Source organism: Sciurus vulgaris (genome assembly GCF_902686455.1).
Source record: "Sciurus vulgaris genome assembly, chromosome: 5".
In the NCBI taxonomy this organism is placed as follows: Eukaryota; Metazoa; Chordata; class Mammalia; order Rodentia; family Sciuridae; genus Sciurus; species Sciurus vulgaris.
In genome coordinates, this window is record NC_136465.1 from 124,415,775 (window position 1) to 124,435,907 (window position 20,133).

General features: G+C 36.3%; 1 protein-coding gene across 4 annotated transcripts in view; it reads right to left on the reverse strand.

Annotated features, from left to right (window-relative positions):
- TAFA2 (TAFA chemokine like family member 2) overlaps positions 1-20,133 on the reverse strand; it is a 445,765-nt gene that overhangs the window by 237,970 nt on the left and 187,662 nt on the right. Inside the window, exon 1 of one of the 4 annotated variants that reach the window (XM_079139702.1) lies at positions 8,458-8,663. The exons of the other annotated variants lie outside the window; for them this stretch is intronic. The gene's annotated coding sequence lies outside the window, so the exon portion shown is untranslated. Of the gene's footprint in view, positions 1-8,457; positions 8,664-20,133 lie in introns of those variants that run through there. 4 annotated transcript variants of the gene reach the window in all.

The following is a 20,133-nucleotide window of genomic DNA, read 5'->3' on the forward strand; positions in this document are numbered from 1 at the left end:
AATTAATCACCTCCTAAATATAAACACTTTGTTATACTTAGTGGGCTTACAGAGAAGAACCTAAGGACTTGATTTGCTCTCAAGAAGTGACACAGGAACCGGGAAGAACCATCCTGACTCCATAGAGGTCCTATACCATAAAAGGTCAAAGTCCTCAAATGCAAAAATTTAAATGTAAAGGGTAAGTTAAAGAAAATCAAGTAGCTCTGTGCTATATATCTAGCAAAATTATTTGATTCTAAAGAACACACTACACTTGTGTTGTTCATTCTATCGGTTTGAATGAAATATATCCAGCACACCACACACATTACATCAAAAAGCACTGGCAGACTGGCACTGTTCTTTCAATCTATAATAATGTGAGGTGCTGGAAATTGAAGTGAAAGTTGAGCCAACTCTGTGAACCATTCAAAATAATGTTCATAGAAGCATCCTCCTTTGGAATATCAAGTATTTCAAGTTCAGAACTTGAAAATCAATCAAGAATAGTGACAGTGGGAGTGAAAAATATATCAGAAGAAAGCAAACTGATAAGCACTTACAGTCAGGATTTATGAAGTTCCTGCTTCTGTGTAGTATTATATGAATAGAGAAAAAGAGAAGATGCGCTCTTCACCATCTCATATGTTGTCCAATAAAGATTATCCAGATGTGATAGACACCCAAACAATGAGTCCCAGGCACAGCTCTGCAGTCCCACATCCTGGGCTCTGGCCTAGTACTATCAAGGTCATTAACACTTGCTTAATGAGCATGCTGTTCTAATGGGAACCTCATTGACATATATCACAGCACCATACTATGTTTAAAACAGGTTGAAAATATGTTCCTTCCCTGCCCCTTTTCACATGAGCTATTCTTTTTTAGGTGGCAGTAGAGTTGGTGAGATATATTTAGAAAAAGAAAATTTTTAAGAACTTCATTTAGGCTGGATTGATCTTATTTTCTTCTTCCATATGAGTTGTTTATTCCTGTGTCTAAGTCTTTCAACATGCTATTTAACCTACACAGCATATAGGAATATATGGAGTATATATAGCATATATAGGAACTGTGTATATATTCACACAGTTTTAGTGTGAATATATAAACTCCACTTCCACTAAACTTTTGTCAGTATTCTCAGTCTTCCCTATTTCTATTCTCCAACTCAAACTCATGTTTTCTTTAAGCCTCACTAGAACTCTGTGTACATATTGTCACATAATAGGCCTGTTCTTCAGTCCTTCACATTTTACATGACTTAATAATGCACATGAAACCTGCCTGCTCAATTTAAACCTTTGCATAAAAATATCACACACGTGCATGCACACACACAGGGGTTTCAATCTCAGCATTATTGCTTCAGAATGAGGGTCTGTTTTGTTTGTTCAAACATATGTTGGTTTGCTTGGATTGTTTATTTTTTTCAGAGATAATATGATTAAGTGATTATAATAATCACAATTGCTTCTATTTTTGACAGCTTACACATTCCAGATACTGTGCTACTCATTTTTGTGTATTATCTTAGGAAACCATTAAACAATGCAATTCAGTTGAGATGATAAGACAATTATTATTCCAACCAACTACATTAGGAAACTGATAAAGAAGCATGAACTTGTCCTAGAGTTCATATCACTATGACCTCTCATTTTTACAAGCAATAGTATCTCTAGTAAAGGGTGAAACCAGAATGTTGACTTTAAAGATATGTAAAACTGACTAACTTCAAATTTTTATCATGAGTAAGGTCACCCTGAGTATGTTTATTGACCCCCAAGTTCCATTTCTTTAACAGTGAAATAACATAATGGAGTTTTAAATGGAATTATAAGCATGAAATACAAGCAAAATGACTATCAAACAGAAAACACTTAGCAAGTGCTATTGCTCTTTCCTTTTTCTTTCTAAATGAATTAGAAGTTCCTACATCAAGAAGCAGCTGTGTGACTTTGGGGTGATTGGCACTTCTAGTACAACAGTGCCACTGTAAGTAGTAGATTAATGCTCAATGAGTGAGGAGCCTGCATCTGATACTAGGAAGGAGAATGGATTTGCATTCTAGCCAACACTGAGATTTAAAAACTCTTTTTAAAAAAGCACTTCAAACTTTGTTTTGCTTCCTAACTTCCTAACATGTTATCTGTTAGGTTATACAAAAAACATAAAAAGTGACAACCAACCACAGGCTAAGTCTAAAGACGTTAAATGATTAAAGAGGAGACTCCTTATCCACCTTGGAATTAGACTATTTTTAAAATATAGGACCTGGTCTGATTGACTAAATCTTGTTTTATACATTGTGTAAGACACAGACATCCACAGTCTTTCTAGTAAATAACTTAATAGGTACTGAGTACAAAATGAATGAGAAGATACACTTCACCTCTAGTGAATTCATAGTCTAATAGAGAAGACACATATAACACAACATGGTAAAAAGAAAAAAATCCTTTTTAAAAATAATGATATAACAATACTTAGGAAGGTGATATGCACTGAGCTTTAAGATCAGAGAACTCAGCATGCACTTGAACTTGGCCTTGCAGAAAAGTATAAATTCACAAGGGATGAAAGGAACAGAGCTGTGCTCCCCACAAAGAGAATTGTTAGAACAAAGGCACAGATTCATGAAAATGTAGATTGCAATATATTCAGAGAATGTCAATGAATCCAATTTGGCTAAAGCAAATAATAAATAAAGATACATAGTCAGATAAAATAAGATTGGAAAGGAAGATACAGTTGAACTGTTAAAGACCTTTACAGCCATGATGAGAAGCATAGACTCAAGGCAGAATTTTGAATTCTACCATTTCAACCCTGAGAATATTTTTGTCCTGCCATTTGGACAAAATTGTGCACCAAATTCCTGTGTCTTCATTCTTTAAAAAAATAATAGAATGGCTTTGTTTATTGTTCCAAACACAAAGAATAAATAAGAAATTAAAAAATCAGTAAATTATCCAACTGATAATGGAGATTATTGGGAGACAGCAAATCAGAATAAAACTGATCATGGCTAAAATGTTATGTGATAAAATATGTTAACAACTAAAAATTAGTGGAAGAATCAAAGTTTCTTAATAAAATTTATATTTTTTCTTCCTGAATATTGAACTTGTTGGAGATAATGGCACATAAGAAAAAATATGTTGGAAACTATCATTTGATAGTGATAAGAACAAAACTGGCCATTAAGGGTAAGCAAGATTTAAATAAGGAAATGAAAGATAACACATCTGGTATATCTGCTTGACCAAAATAATATTTCTCTTCATAAATAATATAATTAAAAAACTAAGTGGCAGATCAAACTCAAAGTCTAAAGGCCTTTACAACATTGTAAACAAAAACTAAGTTCTTCGGTAAGACAATGACATATCAGAAGAACTGTTTTAGATCACTGATTTGTTAACAAACATGCACTAATGTCCACAATAGAGGAGTTACTGAGAAGTGGCTATAGAAATAAGTCATCAGTTAGAAAGCTTCTGCAAGAATCATCATCAACACCTAGACTAGAAGGGCCCACTGGGAATGAAGAAGAAAAATTCAGAAAAAAGATGAAAAAATAGTCCTCAGTTTCACAAAATAAATATATACCAATGATGGTGTTTCTCTGTGTGTGTGTGTCATGTTAAAGAACACTTTTTCTGGCATATCAGCATTTTGCTCTAAGAAATTTCAAAAAGAAGAGGGTTCCCCAAATGTCCAATGACCCACCAGTTCTCGATGAATAAAGACTGAGAAAAACATTACTAGACATAGCAATAGAGGTCATGATTTAACTCAAAAGAAGAAATGAAAAGAAACTGGGAGGGTAGGGAAAGCAGGATGCATTAAGGAGGGTATGGAAATCAAAGACAGTGAATACACTTGAGAGTCACTTGAGAATCAGGAAGTAACTCCTAAAAACCTGGAAATGGTATCTGGGCATGGAATGATGGGGAGAAGTCAGGCAAATAAAAAAGTGGTAAATTATACAAAATCTTGAACGTACTCAAAGTCACACTGTTGCTCTTGTGGAGAGAGTACAACAGAGGAATAGAAGTCATATTCAATGTGAGTCAAGCAGCTGGGCTAGGTCTTTAGCAAGTCCTACAGAGAAAGAAAAGGGAAGGGAGGACCTCAAATTAATTTAGTAGGAGATAAATCCAGATGATGAGAACCTCACTCTCCAAATCCTCCCAAAGTCACATGGACCCAAAGGCCTGTACTAAGAACTTCACATTTGGGAATTCACATTCAGTTTTCTTGGCCATTCTTAACTGGTTCACATATTATAAGAGTATTAGAAATGAAAACTTAAGGATATAAATGATGAAAGAACCGAGCAGGGGCAAAAAAACAAAACAAAAAACAAAAAAAACCAAAAAACAAAACAAAAAAAACCCTGAAGACTAAAATGGAAGAATACATGGAACAACTTTTTTAAAAGATCAAATGACTTGTACCTAAGAACAAACTGGTTGTTGGAAACAAAGATGGAGGCAGTAAACGACCTGGGGGAGCCAGCTAGGTCATGGGATGAGCTGCAAAAGGGAAGGTGGCATATAAGGAATATCTGAGGAAAAATGGGAAATAGTCATTAAACTGGGTCAATTGCACGACAGAGTTCAGATCCATAACTAGGAAGTAGCAGGTCTGTCTTACGCAAAAAATTGATGACCCAAATTGAATAATTCATATTTAAGAAATGATTTTTCCACCTACTTAAATACTTCATTTGAATGCTAGTGCCAGAAAAGAGAATACTTACTATAATATCACCTCAGATAAAAATATTCCTGTGAATTATAAAAAGAACAGTGTGCTTTTCCCTTTCAACCATGTAACTCCCATTAAACTAAATGCATGTTTTTATATACTTGTCAAAGATATATTATAGACACTGTTCATAAAGGTCATTTGGGTCCATTTCTAGTACCTATGAGCACACCTTTGAATGCAAATTAAAAGCACAGCACAAAAAGACGAATTCCAAGTGCCTCTGATCCTCTCCCTTGCACATTAACAGTTGAGATGAAAAGAACATTTTATACCTTGATGACTACACACTGCAAACATGTAAGTTCTGATTTCCTTGCAAAATTTTTATCTTGATTTTTTTTAAGTTATAAACACAGTGGTTCCCAAACTTATCTTCACATTATAATCTCATGGGATCTTTTAAAAGTTTCAAATTCCAAACCACCACCCAAAGCCATTTAATCACAACCTCCTGGGGTGGGTCCCAGACCTCATTAGTTTTTAAAGCTCCCCAGATGGGTCCAATGTTCGGACAGTTTGGAATTTACTGTGTTAATACAGAACTCCTTAAAGAAACCGATTAGCCCTTGAGAACAGAGTTCTGCTCCACATCAGAGTCACTAAGGGAGTTCTAAAAAATCTCCAGGCCCCAAACACACCCCAGACCAATTAAATTACAATTGGCAGGGAGGGCAGTAGCCAGCCATCCTTGCTCTTGAGTGCTCCAAAGGTACCGCCAAGTTTGAGAACCAGTGCTTTAAACTAGCAGAGGATTTGTAAGGCCAATTAAAACCATTAGATGTCTGTGAAAGGAATTTCACTGATACAATAACAATTCTTATTAAAACTCTCCACAAGAGAAGGAAGAGCAAGAATGTGTATGATGTAGGGATAATGATGTTCTAGTAAGTAGACCAGCTATTATGTTAACTACAATGTTGAAAATTAGGGCAGAGACAGAAAAAGACTAAGACAAAGGGAAGAAAAGAAGTATAATCTATTGTCATTTAAAAATGTATAATTGGATCTTTCCATCTCTATATAATTAATAAAATGTGCTCCTAACCTATTCACTACACTTGCCAAACTGTAAGTTTATGAAAATTTAAGAAGAAAGAAATTTAGTGGTAGAAAAAGGTTTCCAAATACTGAGACATGTAGATTAAGTGAGTAGCTGATTTCAAAGGAAGAAAGGGTCACCTCTTGCCTCTCATTCCCATTATCATCAGTAGCTGCTGGTCACTCTGTGGCTCTGTTAGTTCAGTATGAATAAAACATATATTATGCTTCAAACGCAGCAGAAAGAACGGTTAAATTAAGATGACTCGACGTTATAACTTTTAAGTGTTTATTTAATCTTAGCTTTTATGTAAATATATTTCCATGGAAGATTTAAGTATCATTTAAAGTAGGTTTATAAAGTATAATTAGATGTGTTGTCAGATGGAAGACAAATTAAAAGTGCAATTCACACTGTTGCGACAGCAATGCCACTCAGGAGCAGCTGATCTTTTGCAGCACGTTGCTCCTGGTGGAATGTAGTACCGTCTCCACAGCACACATGATGATACATTTGTAGGGACCATAGTGTTAAAATTACCAATCAATGCAGTGTGCTTCAGAAGTGAGGGTGCTTTTCTCTTTTAACTCTTGTATATTGCCTGGAAAAAAGCCTCAGTTATTCGCAATTTATCTAAGTTAACAGCTAGGCACACACTACCAATTGACAGACTATGTTTAAGACAAAGTGGCAAACATTCACATAGTCGATAATTTTCAGAGGCTTTAAAAGTTTTTACAAACAAAATGTCAGGGTCAAAGGTACATGATCCAACAAATTTCTTTTTTTTTTTTTTTTAACTGTATATGTCCAAAGTATACAGTGTAATGTTTTTATGTACACGATGAAATGTTTGCTAGATTTCAGCCAAATAACATGTCCATCACATCACAGCTATCTTTGTTTTAAGAGCATATAAAAATCAACTCATTAAATTTGAGTACATGGTACAATATTATTAACTACAGACATAATGCTGTACACCAGATCCTTAGATACATTCATTTTCCATAACTAAAACTTTGTAGCCTTTGAGCCACATCTTGCCATGCATTCAGCTCCTCATAACCACTGTCCTACACTAAAATATACACATTTCTTCTTTGAATTCTACATTCAAGTGAATCCTACAGTACTTTGCTTTCCATGTCTGTCTTATTTCATTTAGCATAATGTTGTCAAGGATCATTCTTCCCCATGTTGTCACAAAAGGTGGGATCTCCTTTTAAAAGGCTAAATAATATTCCACTATGCATATGTACATACATACACAAATACAATATATCTATTTTTTCTTTATCCATTCATCCATCAAGAAGTACAGTTAACACTGCAATGTACACAGTGCACACATTTTTTTTTTTTTTTGTACCAGAAATTGAACCTAGGGGAACTTAACCACTGAGCCACATCCCAATTTTTGTTTTTGGTTTTGTTTGTTTTGGGGACAGGATCTCACTAAGTTGTTCAGAGCCTCATTAAGTTGCTGAGGCTGGCTTTGAACTTAATGATCCTCCTGCTTCAGCTTCCAAGCTGCTGGGATTACAGGAGTGTCGCCACATCCTGATCATGATGCACACATTTCTAAATTATCTGTGCAGTTTCAAATGCAGAGGTAGGTACAATTCTAGCTATTGGTAGTCTTGCCCTGAAACAACTCTAAGTTATAAGATAAAGAAGTTCTGGAGATCTAATGTACAGCAAGGGGACCATAGTTAACAAGAATGTATTTTACACCTAAAATTTGTTAAAAGAACAGATCTCAAGTGTTCTCAACACAAAGCAAAAGTGATAACTATGTGAGGTGATTGGTATGGTGATTAACTTGATTGTGGTAATCATTTTACATATATACAAATATTTAAACATTGTGTTATAAAACTTAAATATACAAAATTTTTATTTGGCAATCATTTGTAAATAAAACCAGGATAATCACCTTACCAAATGCTGTGAGTTGGTAACTACAACCTAACCTAAATTTTAGGCTGAGTCATTATGGGACCCATTAAGTTACTTCATCAAAAAATATATATATACATCATGTATCCAGTCAGAAAAATGAGAAATTATAGTCCATCATATATGATGTATCAAAGTGAATTCTACTGTCATGTATAACTACTTAAAACAAATTTAAAAATGACAAAACAAAACATAATAAAAGTAAATAAATGTTTTAAAAAATATATACAACCAGATTTACTACAAGACACTTTTATCACCACAAATACAGCCTAAAGTCTTTCCTCCCTTATTAACTAAACCTTATTAACCAAACCAGAATATTAGAACACACATGTTCTAATATTTCTGGTGAAACATACTTCATAACTCTTACATAATTTTGAAAAAGGAAATCATAAAAACAATTTTAAAGTATACCATCCTAGCCAGAAGGAAAAAACACACACACAAATCATTGAAATCTGCTTTTACTTTGAATCTGGCCAGCCGTGTTTATTATAATTCAACCATTACAGAGAAAATGAGATGATTTAAAAATTGTTCTTTCTGAGCACAAAACATTTTGCAACTTTTCATATGAATCTGCATTATAACATACATATATTTTAATCTCAAACGAAAGACTCAAGTACACTTTTCTACCTAAGCCTCATTAAATTGTTGATGTGATCAGCATTTAAGCTCTCCTCTTAACAAGATCTTTGGGAAAATAAAACGGTTCATCTCCAAATGTTTTAATGGCTCCAAATAGCTGATATTAAATAAGCGTTTTTAAGATTAATTATCTCATTTCCTAAAAGATGGTCTGTGCTTTTCACAGCCACACTAGAAATATTATAAGGAGCTCCAGCACAATATGAAACACGGATGTCTTGTTTGACTTTCCTGCTTGGCCTTGTTCCCAAGTGTGTTCTGAAGGTCGTGGCTTCTGTCGCTTTGTGTGCACCCCTGTGGGCAGAGCCTCCTGTGTGTGAGATTCATTTGTTCACCCACATATCAGGCCTATGAAAAGAATGAAATGGTGTCTATATGTCCTTCAGCTTGTAAACCAAGGAAGTAAAATCATGACTGTCGTGAAGGCCTGGCTTTCTCTTGGAGGCTTTCGTTTAATTCTGTAAGTCTTTGTAGTTCCTAGAGTACAAGGTCATTCTTCCACTTTGTCTCTCTTGCCACAATAGAAATCAAAGTAAATGAGCCACTTTTGTGAATATCAGTCTTTCTTTCAGCCAGACTCTCACATAGCATAGTGATAACCTCATTCTTCTAATTAGTTCTCAGACATTCTTTGATGAGGATGAGAAAGGATGAAGAATAAAGAGGAAGGGGAGGAAATCATGTCACACTCATTTCAATAGATTAGGAGTTATCCTTCTTTTAGATTAAGAATTCCATTTATAAAAATTATGAAAATATCCTTACACCATTTCCTGTATGAAGACGCTCAGAGGCAAAATTCCCAGGTTTTTTTTTTTTTTAAAGATGAACATGTATTGAGCTCTGCGACTTTATACAAGTTACCTAGTTTCTCTGTGCCACATTTTTCCATGTGAAAATGAATATATTAGTATTACCTCTCTTGATAGATTTTTTTAATGAAAAGGGATGAGGTGTATAAAACACTGATCTCCTCTGAGTAAGTGTGCAATAAAATTAACTCTTATTTTGAAAGCAGAATTTAATGAAGACCTCCAAAGACCTAGGGTCCTGCATAAATTTTTTTTAATGAATTTGGTGAATTTGATATCCCAGTCAGCATTTATTATATACATAATATCCAACATTCCAGAATATACACATATAATTTACCACATTTTGTGACAGATGCTCTAATTGGATGACTTAATAATTTCCAAAATGTGTTTTGAAATTGAAAAGGAGAAGGAACAGTCCCTACATGAGAAAGAAAGGGCGATGGGCCTACTCCCTCATCAGAGGTACAGCAGAGACTAAGGTGCTCAGTAGCTCTCGAAGCTGAAGATGTCTTGAAGTCACCAGGGCAGCATTTTGAATCTATCTGGCTAAAACTGAACATTTCAAGGTTTCGTCTAGAGCTAGTGAATTAGACACATTGGAGGTACAAGAACCCAGATATTGACATTTGACAAGAACCCCCTGTCAGGCTCAAAGTCTCACCCCACCACTGTGACCCCAGCGTCCATGCACCAAACTTCAAGAAACAGTAAGAACTGAGCTCGGCTCACTGATTCCAAGTCCTGGCCAGCATTTACTTCTCATTTTCAAATGAGGCCTATGTGAATACACAGGTCTACAAAATCTCCACCATCAACACTTGTATCTGCCTCTCAACCAGAAAAGTCAAGAACCTGGTTCCCCAGTAACCAAGAAAGCATGTGAAATTTATTTTCACTGGAGAAAACATTTTGCCTCTTCAGTGCTAAACTATAGTAGGTTATAATGTGAAACTAAATGACATTTGCAGTTTTCCTACAACTTGGTGATATTCTCTGTCGCTATCCAATGAAATGAATTCTGTTCAAACAAACTCCCCCAAAATCACGGTTACTTTGTAATTGTTCAGAATATTGTTTAATTACCTTGCCACTGCATAGCACTTATAATTAGGTAAATAGTAATTATCCTTTGAGGAACCAATAACTAAATGGAATTGGTGTATGGCAAAGCGAATCAGTGCCTTACCCAGGGAAACATTGGATTTTCAACAAAGGCTTTAGAATTAAGCCAGTGAAGAACATCTCACAGGTCATGGATTTAAGTTTATATCACATGAATAGAAAAGGAACACACAGAGAAAATATAGTAGTGGCTTATCTACTCCATCATTTCAGCACTGAAAGCCAGCAGCCTAAGTTCACCCTTTTCACTTTGAAAGTAAATCTATAAAGTGTATAGAGCCAGAAGATAGGCAGAGTGCAACAGTGAGCCAAAGAATGTTCTAGCAACTCACAGAAGCAGCCCATAAAATGCCCTGAACTGAATAAAGTGTCATCAGAATCAGAAAGGAAGGAGGGTAGTAAGGAAGGAGTTAAAAGCATAGAGAATAAGAGGAAAGAGAGAAAAAAGAAACACCAACCTCCAAGAGGAAAACACCACTGTCACCAAGTAAGAGCACAGACTCGCTAGCCTCCCACTGGAGCTCTATCACTGCGGTAAGGACACACAGGAGGCAGTGAGAGAAGGTGCAGACGTGGTGATGAGGCCAGAGGGGGAGCCTCCTGAAGGAATCCTCCAAAGAAACAAGAAGGAAAACTTCCTCACACCATAGGCAAGCCCTACCAGTGCTGCAGCCTATAGAAGTATACTTTAAAGGCCACACGGACTAGAAGCACTATTGCTAATGCCTATTCAGAAAAGAGTTTGCTATTTTCTTTTACATAAATGATCTTTAAGGTATATTTCCCACCCACAAATTGTTCATAATGACTTTCAGGGACTGTTCGTCCTGTAAGCATGTATCCCAAAAAAATCACAATACACAAGAATCAGAAATGATCTGATTTCCAAATAACGGACTCAGGCATGACTTCCCTTTGTCTTTTGATCCCCAGCGAACAAAGAAGTGAGTTATCATATTCCTTTAATCATAGCACATTATCATCATTTTAAAGTCCCTCTCTTGTGTTAGTTTAACTTCCAATTTACTACTAGTCTTTCCCTGTCCCATAGGCTCCCTTTTCTAAACTGCTTGCTATAGGTCCTTAAATATGCCTATATCTTTATTAAAAGAGCTAAGTTTGTATGAATGTGCTTATAATAAATATTAAACTATGTATCTCACTTCCTTTTTTATCCTTCTTTTTTATTATTATTATACCAGGTTCTTAATATCTATCCAGGTTCTTAATAATGTCCATGTTGTTCTATGTGTATCTAATTTGAGTTCGTTAATTCCTTTCACTACCCCATGAATTCAAATTCTATTCAAATTTAGTTTAAAATAAGAAAGAAAAGCTTATTTCAGAAAGCACAAGTCAACAGCTGGCAAGCGATTTGGGTGGAGCAGGAGATAAAATATGGTATAGTTTACAAAGGTTCTGACTTTTAAAAGGAATAGACTACCCTCAAGTTTTTTTTTTTTTTTTTTAACTACACGATGCTGAAATATGATGCACTTTCTAAGGAACACCCTAGCTTCCTATATAATCAGCTACATCTCCCATAAATCTACTATCCCATTTATACTCCGTAAGACCCAAAATGTTACCCTTGGGGCTAAAAGCAAGCCAAAGTTCCCATTCATATTACCACTGGCTCTCTGCCTGGGAAACTTGCTACTGATATCACCAAACAATAAAACCCAGAAAGGAGTGGAATCCTAGGTCCTCCATCTTAAAATTGTTAATCAGCAATCTCGAAATCAGTCTGGAGCCCTGCACTTTATAAATCTAAAAAGTCAGTGCAATATCCTGCTCAGAGACTGGAATAAGCTTAGAAACACTGTTAAACAGACTGTACCAATGGCCTCAGGTCCTGATGCTGACAGCTCTGTGATCTCATGCTCACTTGTTTGTTTATATTTGCTACTATTGCTGTTCTGTTACCACACCATGCATGCCAAAGTCTCTGGCTAGTCACTCTGTCCTGAACCAGCTAGCCCCATACACCACATGGCTCATTCTCTCACTTCATTTCTGACTTTGCTCAAGAAAGTGTCAGTTTAGCAGAAAGGCCTCTCCATCACTGTGCCTCCTGCACACAAACACACTTCACCATCAATCTCTGTCTTCTAATTCTACTATATTATTCTTCAAAGCACTTATCGCCTTCTTCCCACTACAGTGTGCACACTATAAAAGGTAAGAATTTTGTCCGTTTCATGTATTGTACTCTCCCCAACACCTAGGGCAGTGCCTGACACAAAGAAAGTACCCAAATATTTATGGAACAATCTAATTTAGATTGTGATCCATGATGAAGATTCAATAAACAAGAGAGCCCAGTTCCTGCCCTCAAGCAGCTTACACTCCTATAGAGAAACAAACTGGTTGTAGAATTTGCAGCACTCAGCTCTTCTGGCTCAAGCAGGTCTTTCCATTCTGTCACACACAGTAGCCACACCGACTAGAAGCACAGACCAGAATGCAAAAGATTATTTGATGGTAAAATATTGTTTGATAATTTAGCTACAGCTAAGGGAAGACATTAATGAGCATGAAAAAAAGAGGATCATAAAGACAGTTAGTTGTCTTTTGCCATCATGGATCTTTAAAAGACTTTGTGGGATTTTTTTATAGAGATCCATTCAGATTAGAGGCCACAAAGTCCATAAGGACTCTTCACAGATGTTTATTATTCTAAAGAGCATTTTGTTATGCTTTTTGTATGGGAGATAGCATTTATATTCTTAAATAAATTATCAAAGTAGTAATTTAATCAATGTGTTTATGTTGAAATATGCACATAAGCCCCATGAACAGTTTAACAGTGGGTACAGGAACAGAAAATTGGAAATGTGGCAGTGACTATGTAACTTGTCCATATTAAGTTGCAATGCCTGTTTTCTAACAGAATGAAAGCAATGTCTACCAAGCCTTATTTGAATTGTGCTGATGTTCTATTGACAAGCAAGCTAGAAAACAAAGCTTCTGTCCACATGCATTGAAGTAAGAATAAACATCCTATTTTATATCGTACAACAGTTCCTTCTTGACTGAATGTGAAGAAAGTGAAAGAAATTGAAGTTTTAAACACTGTCCTAGACTCTAATTGAGAGAGAGAGGGAGAGGTCGAAAGTTGCTTTGAATGTGAAGTTGGGCTGATCCTGCAGTTTACTTTCTAGAGCCCCATTTTAGTTGACAGACAATGCTGTCTGACAGTAAAGAAGCCAGTCAGACTTGAGACTGCATTGAGACCGAGAGGAACATGGGATTGATTCCGAATTACATAATGTGACCTAAAATGGATGAAGACAGGATAGAAATATTGCATATAATTTTCACTAGAAGTTTATTTTATCCTGGTTATACTTCAGCTCCTGCAAACCATAAAAGACAAAATAGCAAGCTATGGAGTCATCTAGTCTAAAACTTTTGAGGAGGAGGGAAACAATATTGGCTTATTAAACATAGTATATTGTTATGGAATACATTGTTACAAGAATGATATATAGTTATTAGGGGTTATTTTTAAAGTCTCAATTGAAATGATCTCTGGTAAGTAGAAGTTATATTCTCAGAGGTTTGCAATGTTGACTTGTGAGTCACAAATCTCCCCTGTTCAGGGACACAGTGTTAGACTGAACTGAAAGCATAAAATTCATGGGGGAAAAAATGAGTAAGTTACCAGTTTTTCCTCTTCAGAAGTTTTCTTGATTTCTCTTTCTAATCTCCTTTCTCTGTGGCTATTCTGGAGTGAGAATAATGGATCAAATTGCATTTATTTCTACTGAAGCCTGATTCTCTACGTTACCAAATGAGAATGTTTCTTTTGAAGATTAAGAAGGTATGTTATTATATATAAATTATCTTCTGATTACTAAATTTAGATATAAAATGTAGGTCTGCATACTTCCTGGTAATATTTGATTTTTGAATGGGGCATGCATTGGTGACCACAGTACTGGACCATTCAGTACATTCTCCAGCCTCCTCACCTAACACAGCCCACATCCATCACCCCTGGTTTCCATTCTTCTCCCAACATCAAATGGTTTCCCTTGGTTACCACTAAATAAACTACACATACTAAGTGGCTCTATGCCTCAGCATCTATTTATCATGTTCAGTTTATTTCCTATGTAAAGAATGACAGAACCTAGTCAAATGATAAAAGTACTAAGAAAAGGTCTACTTCTTACTGAACATGAGACATGGTAAAAATTACTTAATCTCTTCAATATATAACTCACTTGCCTTCTTAACAGAACTAACTGCACCTGATAAAAGCAAAATATGCTATATGGTATGAAAAACTATGTGTGTACTTTGCGTGTATATATACATTTTGTTTGTATGTTGGAAAACCAAAATAATTCAAAGTTTGAATAATGACATAATAATACAACATTATGAGATAGGGATGTAGCTCAGTGGTAAAGCACTTGCCCAACATGTGTGAGGCTCTGAATTCAATTCCCAATACCTCAAATAATAATAATAATAATAATAACAACAATAATAGTAATAAAAAGAAAAAATGGTATGACATTATATCAACGGGCCTTGACAGACCAGAAACAAAGAGGAGATCCATGTTCTTCAGAGATAAGATCATCACCCGCTAACAATTATCTTGGCTAAGAAAATGAATCCTGGCTGGCCCATATCTTGAGGAATTATTTAAAACATACGAATTATTTCCTCTCGTCTTATGAAGTTAAATTCCCTCCTTCAAATATAAGCAAATTCATTAAAGCCAATATTCACTTATAATTTTTGAGCACCCAATGTCATAAGTTGGGAGAGAAAATACCTGTTTTATTTCCTTTCAAAATTCAAAACAAAACAAGCCTGCACTATAGTCTTGAGAATCTCGTTAGTGCAGCAGGATCCGCACTCATAAATCATAATGTGCTTCTGTGCAACATCCTCTTTACATGTCGCTGAATTAAAAAAGCAATAAGGGGTTAGCGAAAGTATCACCAGCTTCTGTTAGAGTGAGTGTTATATCTATACATCTCTGCCTGCTTTTCAAGCCAGTAATCCATCAAAGCCCAGGACAGAGAAATAAATGGTTCCAGTCAGCTCATCACTGAGCAAATGTGCCAATGTACTTCTCTCTGGGTCTAGATGCCATTATTGCACAGCCCAAGTATCATGCACGATTTCTGTTTTTCCCTGTTCAAAATGAATATTACCTTTGTTAGAAACTACCAGGAAATAGTAGTATGCCCTGCAAGCTGCTAAACTGCCATGAGTCCAAGAGAGTCTGCACCCTTCCAGAATAATAGTTGACCTGTGAAAATCTGTATTTCTGAGAATACAATAATATCTAAACCAAAATTAGGCACATCTCAAAGTACTTAAATTATTCAGACTTTTCCACCTGAAGTAGACTGGCAGAATTGGAAAATAAAATAATGTTGTAACGTCTTACAAAGGGTCTGTTATGGATGGAAGTGAATATACCGAGGGACATTGCCTCACAATAGAGTGTACTCAAAAACCTCGGGAGGAAAATCTACTATTCTTGTAAATTGCCCAACTTAAATTGAGGCCCTCAACAAACATTTGTTGAAGCAAATTAAAATCAATACATTTCCCTAAGGCTTAAATCACATTAAAAAAGTCGAAGATTATAAATCATCACCACAATGAATTAGTGTTCAATTAGTATACTTCCTTGGAGCATGAATTGGTGCTTCTAAGGGTTACAGTGGATTACAGTCAGGATGATGGTGGTGCTATCCCCAGTGGGGGGGAATGTTTTGGGGTGCCCTCATGACCAATCTTGAGGTCCACACTGGACTTGGCACCCCACCTCACACATCTCAATAGAATTCCTTCCTCATGAGGGAGCTGTTCAGGGGAATCTTTCACTGTTGGTGGTTTGTTTTTTATTGATGGTGTATGCCCTCTTCACTCCCCAATAGGAATTGAAGCATATTTCAAGCAATAAGTAGTGAAAAGCCTAAATATATTCTAAAATGCTCCAAGATTTAGAGTCCAGAGAATATTTTATAATATTAACGTACATAAACCAATTAAGTTAAAAATTAAAATCAGGGGCTGGGAGTATAGCTCAGTGCTGGAGCACTTGCCTAGCATGTGCAAGGCCCTAAGTTTGATCCCCAGCACCACAAAAATAATTAATTGAAATCAATCAGAAACCATTCAGGAAGTAACAAAATCAAAAGAAGTATGTGAATTAATATGGAAAGATAAGTTCTAGTGTTGAAAAACTATTACAGGAGTTTTTCAAATGATACTTCCTGTGGTGGCGGGGGGGACTTGTGAAGCATAGCATATCATGTCTTCAATCCATTCCACTTATTCAACAACCGTTTATTGAAAGCACCTACTATGTGCACTGCAATTTTTAAGCAATAGTCCTTAAATAGCTGTTTCTTACCTTGACTTCTAATTAAAGCTAAAGACATAGCTTTAAATTATCATTCCCTTAATACCTTCTACAAGGAACCTCAGGTTTTAGATAAGACATGTCATATTCTGTTGATAGCGAACCCCAGCAACAAAATTTCAAGACTATTCAGACCTTGTTGAATAGTTAGTGTGTCTCTTGTACTGAACTGTCTTTCAAAGCACTACTGCAATTGTGCTTCAGCAGGAGGCTGTCCACAAGTTTGGGCTCTCTACTGAGTGCTGCAGGATGTGGAATTCTAAGTTTTTATTTGATGTCAGACAAGCAGAGTAGATGTTCTATTTTGATACTTAGGAATTCATCCTTGTTTCAGTGGAAACAATCCTACACCAGAATATAGACAGGCTGTAGGGGCACCTGTGAACAGGACCAACTTATTTTCAAACATCAACATATTCTCAGCTCTCAAATGCCTCTTACATAGCACAACACAGATGGTTTTGACTCAAAAAGAATTAAAGCATATATTTGTCAATAGTTTACCCTATTGATCATATTTCTTTAAGATGATAAGTTTAAAGGAGTGTTACAACTTGATAGACCCAAGATGACTTAGAAATAAGTGGGTCCTTGGGACTGTGCTCACTGGAGTGGGCTACACCACAGTACACTGAAATAGAATTACACGTGTCCCCTCATCAAGATGTGGAAGGATGCCTAGAGATGCACATAGAAGCATAAGAGTAATATCTACTCAAAAAAATGAACTGTTATCCCTCCTTTCCCCCAAATAAGGGCTCATATCTAAGACTACTGAGCCTCCCATTAGCTCCCCCAACACCCACAAAGAAAAACATCTGACAATTATTGTACATGACTCTAACAAATTTCCATCACTTTCTAGCAGGGATTTGGTTTTGTGAAATCACTCTGGCTGACAAAGAATGTAAAAATATGTGCTCCCCACTCTCTAAGTCCTTTCCAAATCCTTCAGCACCACCCTCACCACCACCTTCCTCATCCAGAAAAACATTTTGCTGCCCTCCTTCTCAGAGGGGAGAAGCCAGAGCCAGCTCACAGCTTGTGTTAGAAGATGGATGCAAGAAACTGGCACTCCTTTACCCACCCCCAGAATAGCCATAGTTCAAAAGTGGCACCTGGCAGGCATCTAATCATCTGAAGCAAATGTATAGAAGTGCTCCAGAATAAGATGTCAGAAAGCATGCTACCCTCACAGCCTGTTAAAATTAATGGATAGAAAGATACGCAGAGGAAAGGATACCAATTGCCAAGGCTGCAGAGTTCCCAAGTCAGAACAACCAATGCACCTTAAATGTATAAATAATCACCCTCAATATTTTACTGATTTTAGTAATTGAGAATCATCTTTTCTTCATCCATTTCAATGCCAAAACAGCACTCTCTGCAATTCAGTCTCTATTAGCAATCTGCTGAGACATTAATTGAATATTGACCCAAAGAAATGTCTGCTACCTGTGGCACATCACTACAGTCCCCAATCAAAAACCAACACTAAAATTGAGATACAGCAAGTAAGAAATTCCATCCTTCTACTATGATTATATTTTAACTGCTAGTACTTGGAAACCTAAGGATTTTATTTAAAAATAAGGATAAAAATTCAAGAGAGCTACAGTATTACCAAAAAAAAAAAAAAAAAAAAAAAAAAAAGGCCTGGGACTAGCCGTCAGGTGTCTCAGTTTTCTATTAATACTCTGTTATTTCAGCCTCTACTATGACTATGAACCATTTATTCATTTATTCTTTTATCCAACTATTTGTGTACTCTGAGAAAGCACTGTGCCAGTTTCCATCAGTCTCTGATATTGAATCACTTGTTTAAAAGGCAGTATTTATATCTATTCTAACACAGAGCGCTGTTGTGAAAATTAAATGGAATTGTTTATGTGGTAATGTGTAGCAAATAATAAAAGCACTGTGCAATTATGCAGCGACTATTATCAAAAACATTACGACTGCTTGAATCTGAATCTGATCACCACTTGGTAGGGAGGTGGGATTTGTATGTACATGATATGGAAATTGTACACAATTGTAAGTGTACTATAATATACATGACCTATCAAATGAAATATAAATTGTAAAATTCATGGAAGTAGGCAGAAGGTTTAGATAAGGGAAATAGTAACCCTTTTTAAGTCTCCATAAAATTATTCTACGTGGAGCTAAAATTTATTTACAAAATAGAACAAAGTGCTTTATGTTCTGTTCTGGAACCAGATTTTCTGAGTTCAATTATTAGCTCTACCACTTACAGCTGTTGTCTAGGAAAAGTTGCTTAATCTCTGTGCCTCCGTTTCCTCCCTGTTTTAGTCAGCTTTTTCAATGCTGTGACTAAAAGATCTGACCAGAACAATTTTTTAAAATATAGTTTTAGTTGTAGATGGACACAATACCTTTATTGTATTTTATTTATTTATTTTTATGTGGTGCTGAGGATCGTACCCAGAGCCTCACATGTGGAAGGAAAGTGCCCTACCACTGAGCTACAACCCCACCCCTGACAAAAGCAATTTTAGGGAAGAAAAACTTATTTGAGGGCTCACGGTTTCAGAGGTCTTGGTCCACAGAAGGCTGACTCCATCCTTTGGGGCTCAAGATGAGGCAGAACATCATGGCAAAAGAGTGTGGCAGAGGGAATCAGTTCACATGGTGATCAGGAAGGGGAGAGGGGAGAGGGAGGAGGGAGGGACAGAGAGAAAGAGGGAGAGAGAGGGAGAGAGGGAGACAGAGAGGAGAGGGAGGAGGGAGGGACTGAGAGAGAGAGGGAGAGAGGGGGAGAGAGGGGAGAGAGAGGAGAGAGAGGAGAGGGAGGAGGAGGGACTGAGAGAGAGAGGGAGAGAGAGGGAGAGAGGGGGAGAGAGGGAGAGAGGGGAGAGAGAGACTGGAGACTCCACTCTCCAGATACAAAATATATACCCCATAGCCATGCCCCCAATGAACAACTTCTTCCAGCCACACCCCACCTGCCTCCAGTTAGCACTCAGTTAATCCCATTAGGAATTAATTCACTAATTAGGTTAAGGCTATGACCCAATCATTTCTCCTCCAAACCTTCTTGCAGTGTCTCACACATGAGCTTTTGGGGGGTACCATTTCTAACACCATAACATTGCCACACAAAGTATGAGCAATTGCAATACCTATGTTATGGAATTGTTAAAAGGATTAAATAAACTAGCATATATAAAGTGAGTGCTGTATAGTACATTATAAGACTACTTAAGGATGTTATTTATAATGTAGAAACTTTTATGTTTAAGAAGGTTATCAAAAATAATGATGCTTATAAATCAATTCAATGAAGCTATCTCTTCCTCTGGAAATGGTCACATTTTCCTTTGAATGTGTATTTCTTGTTT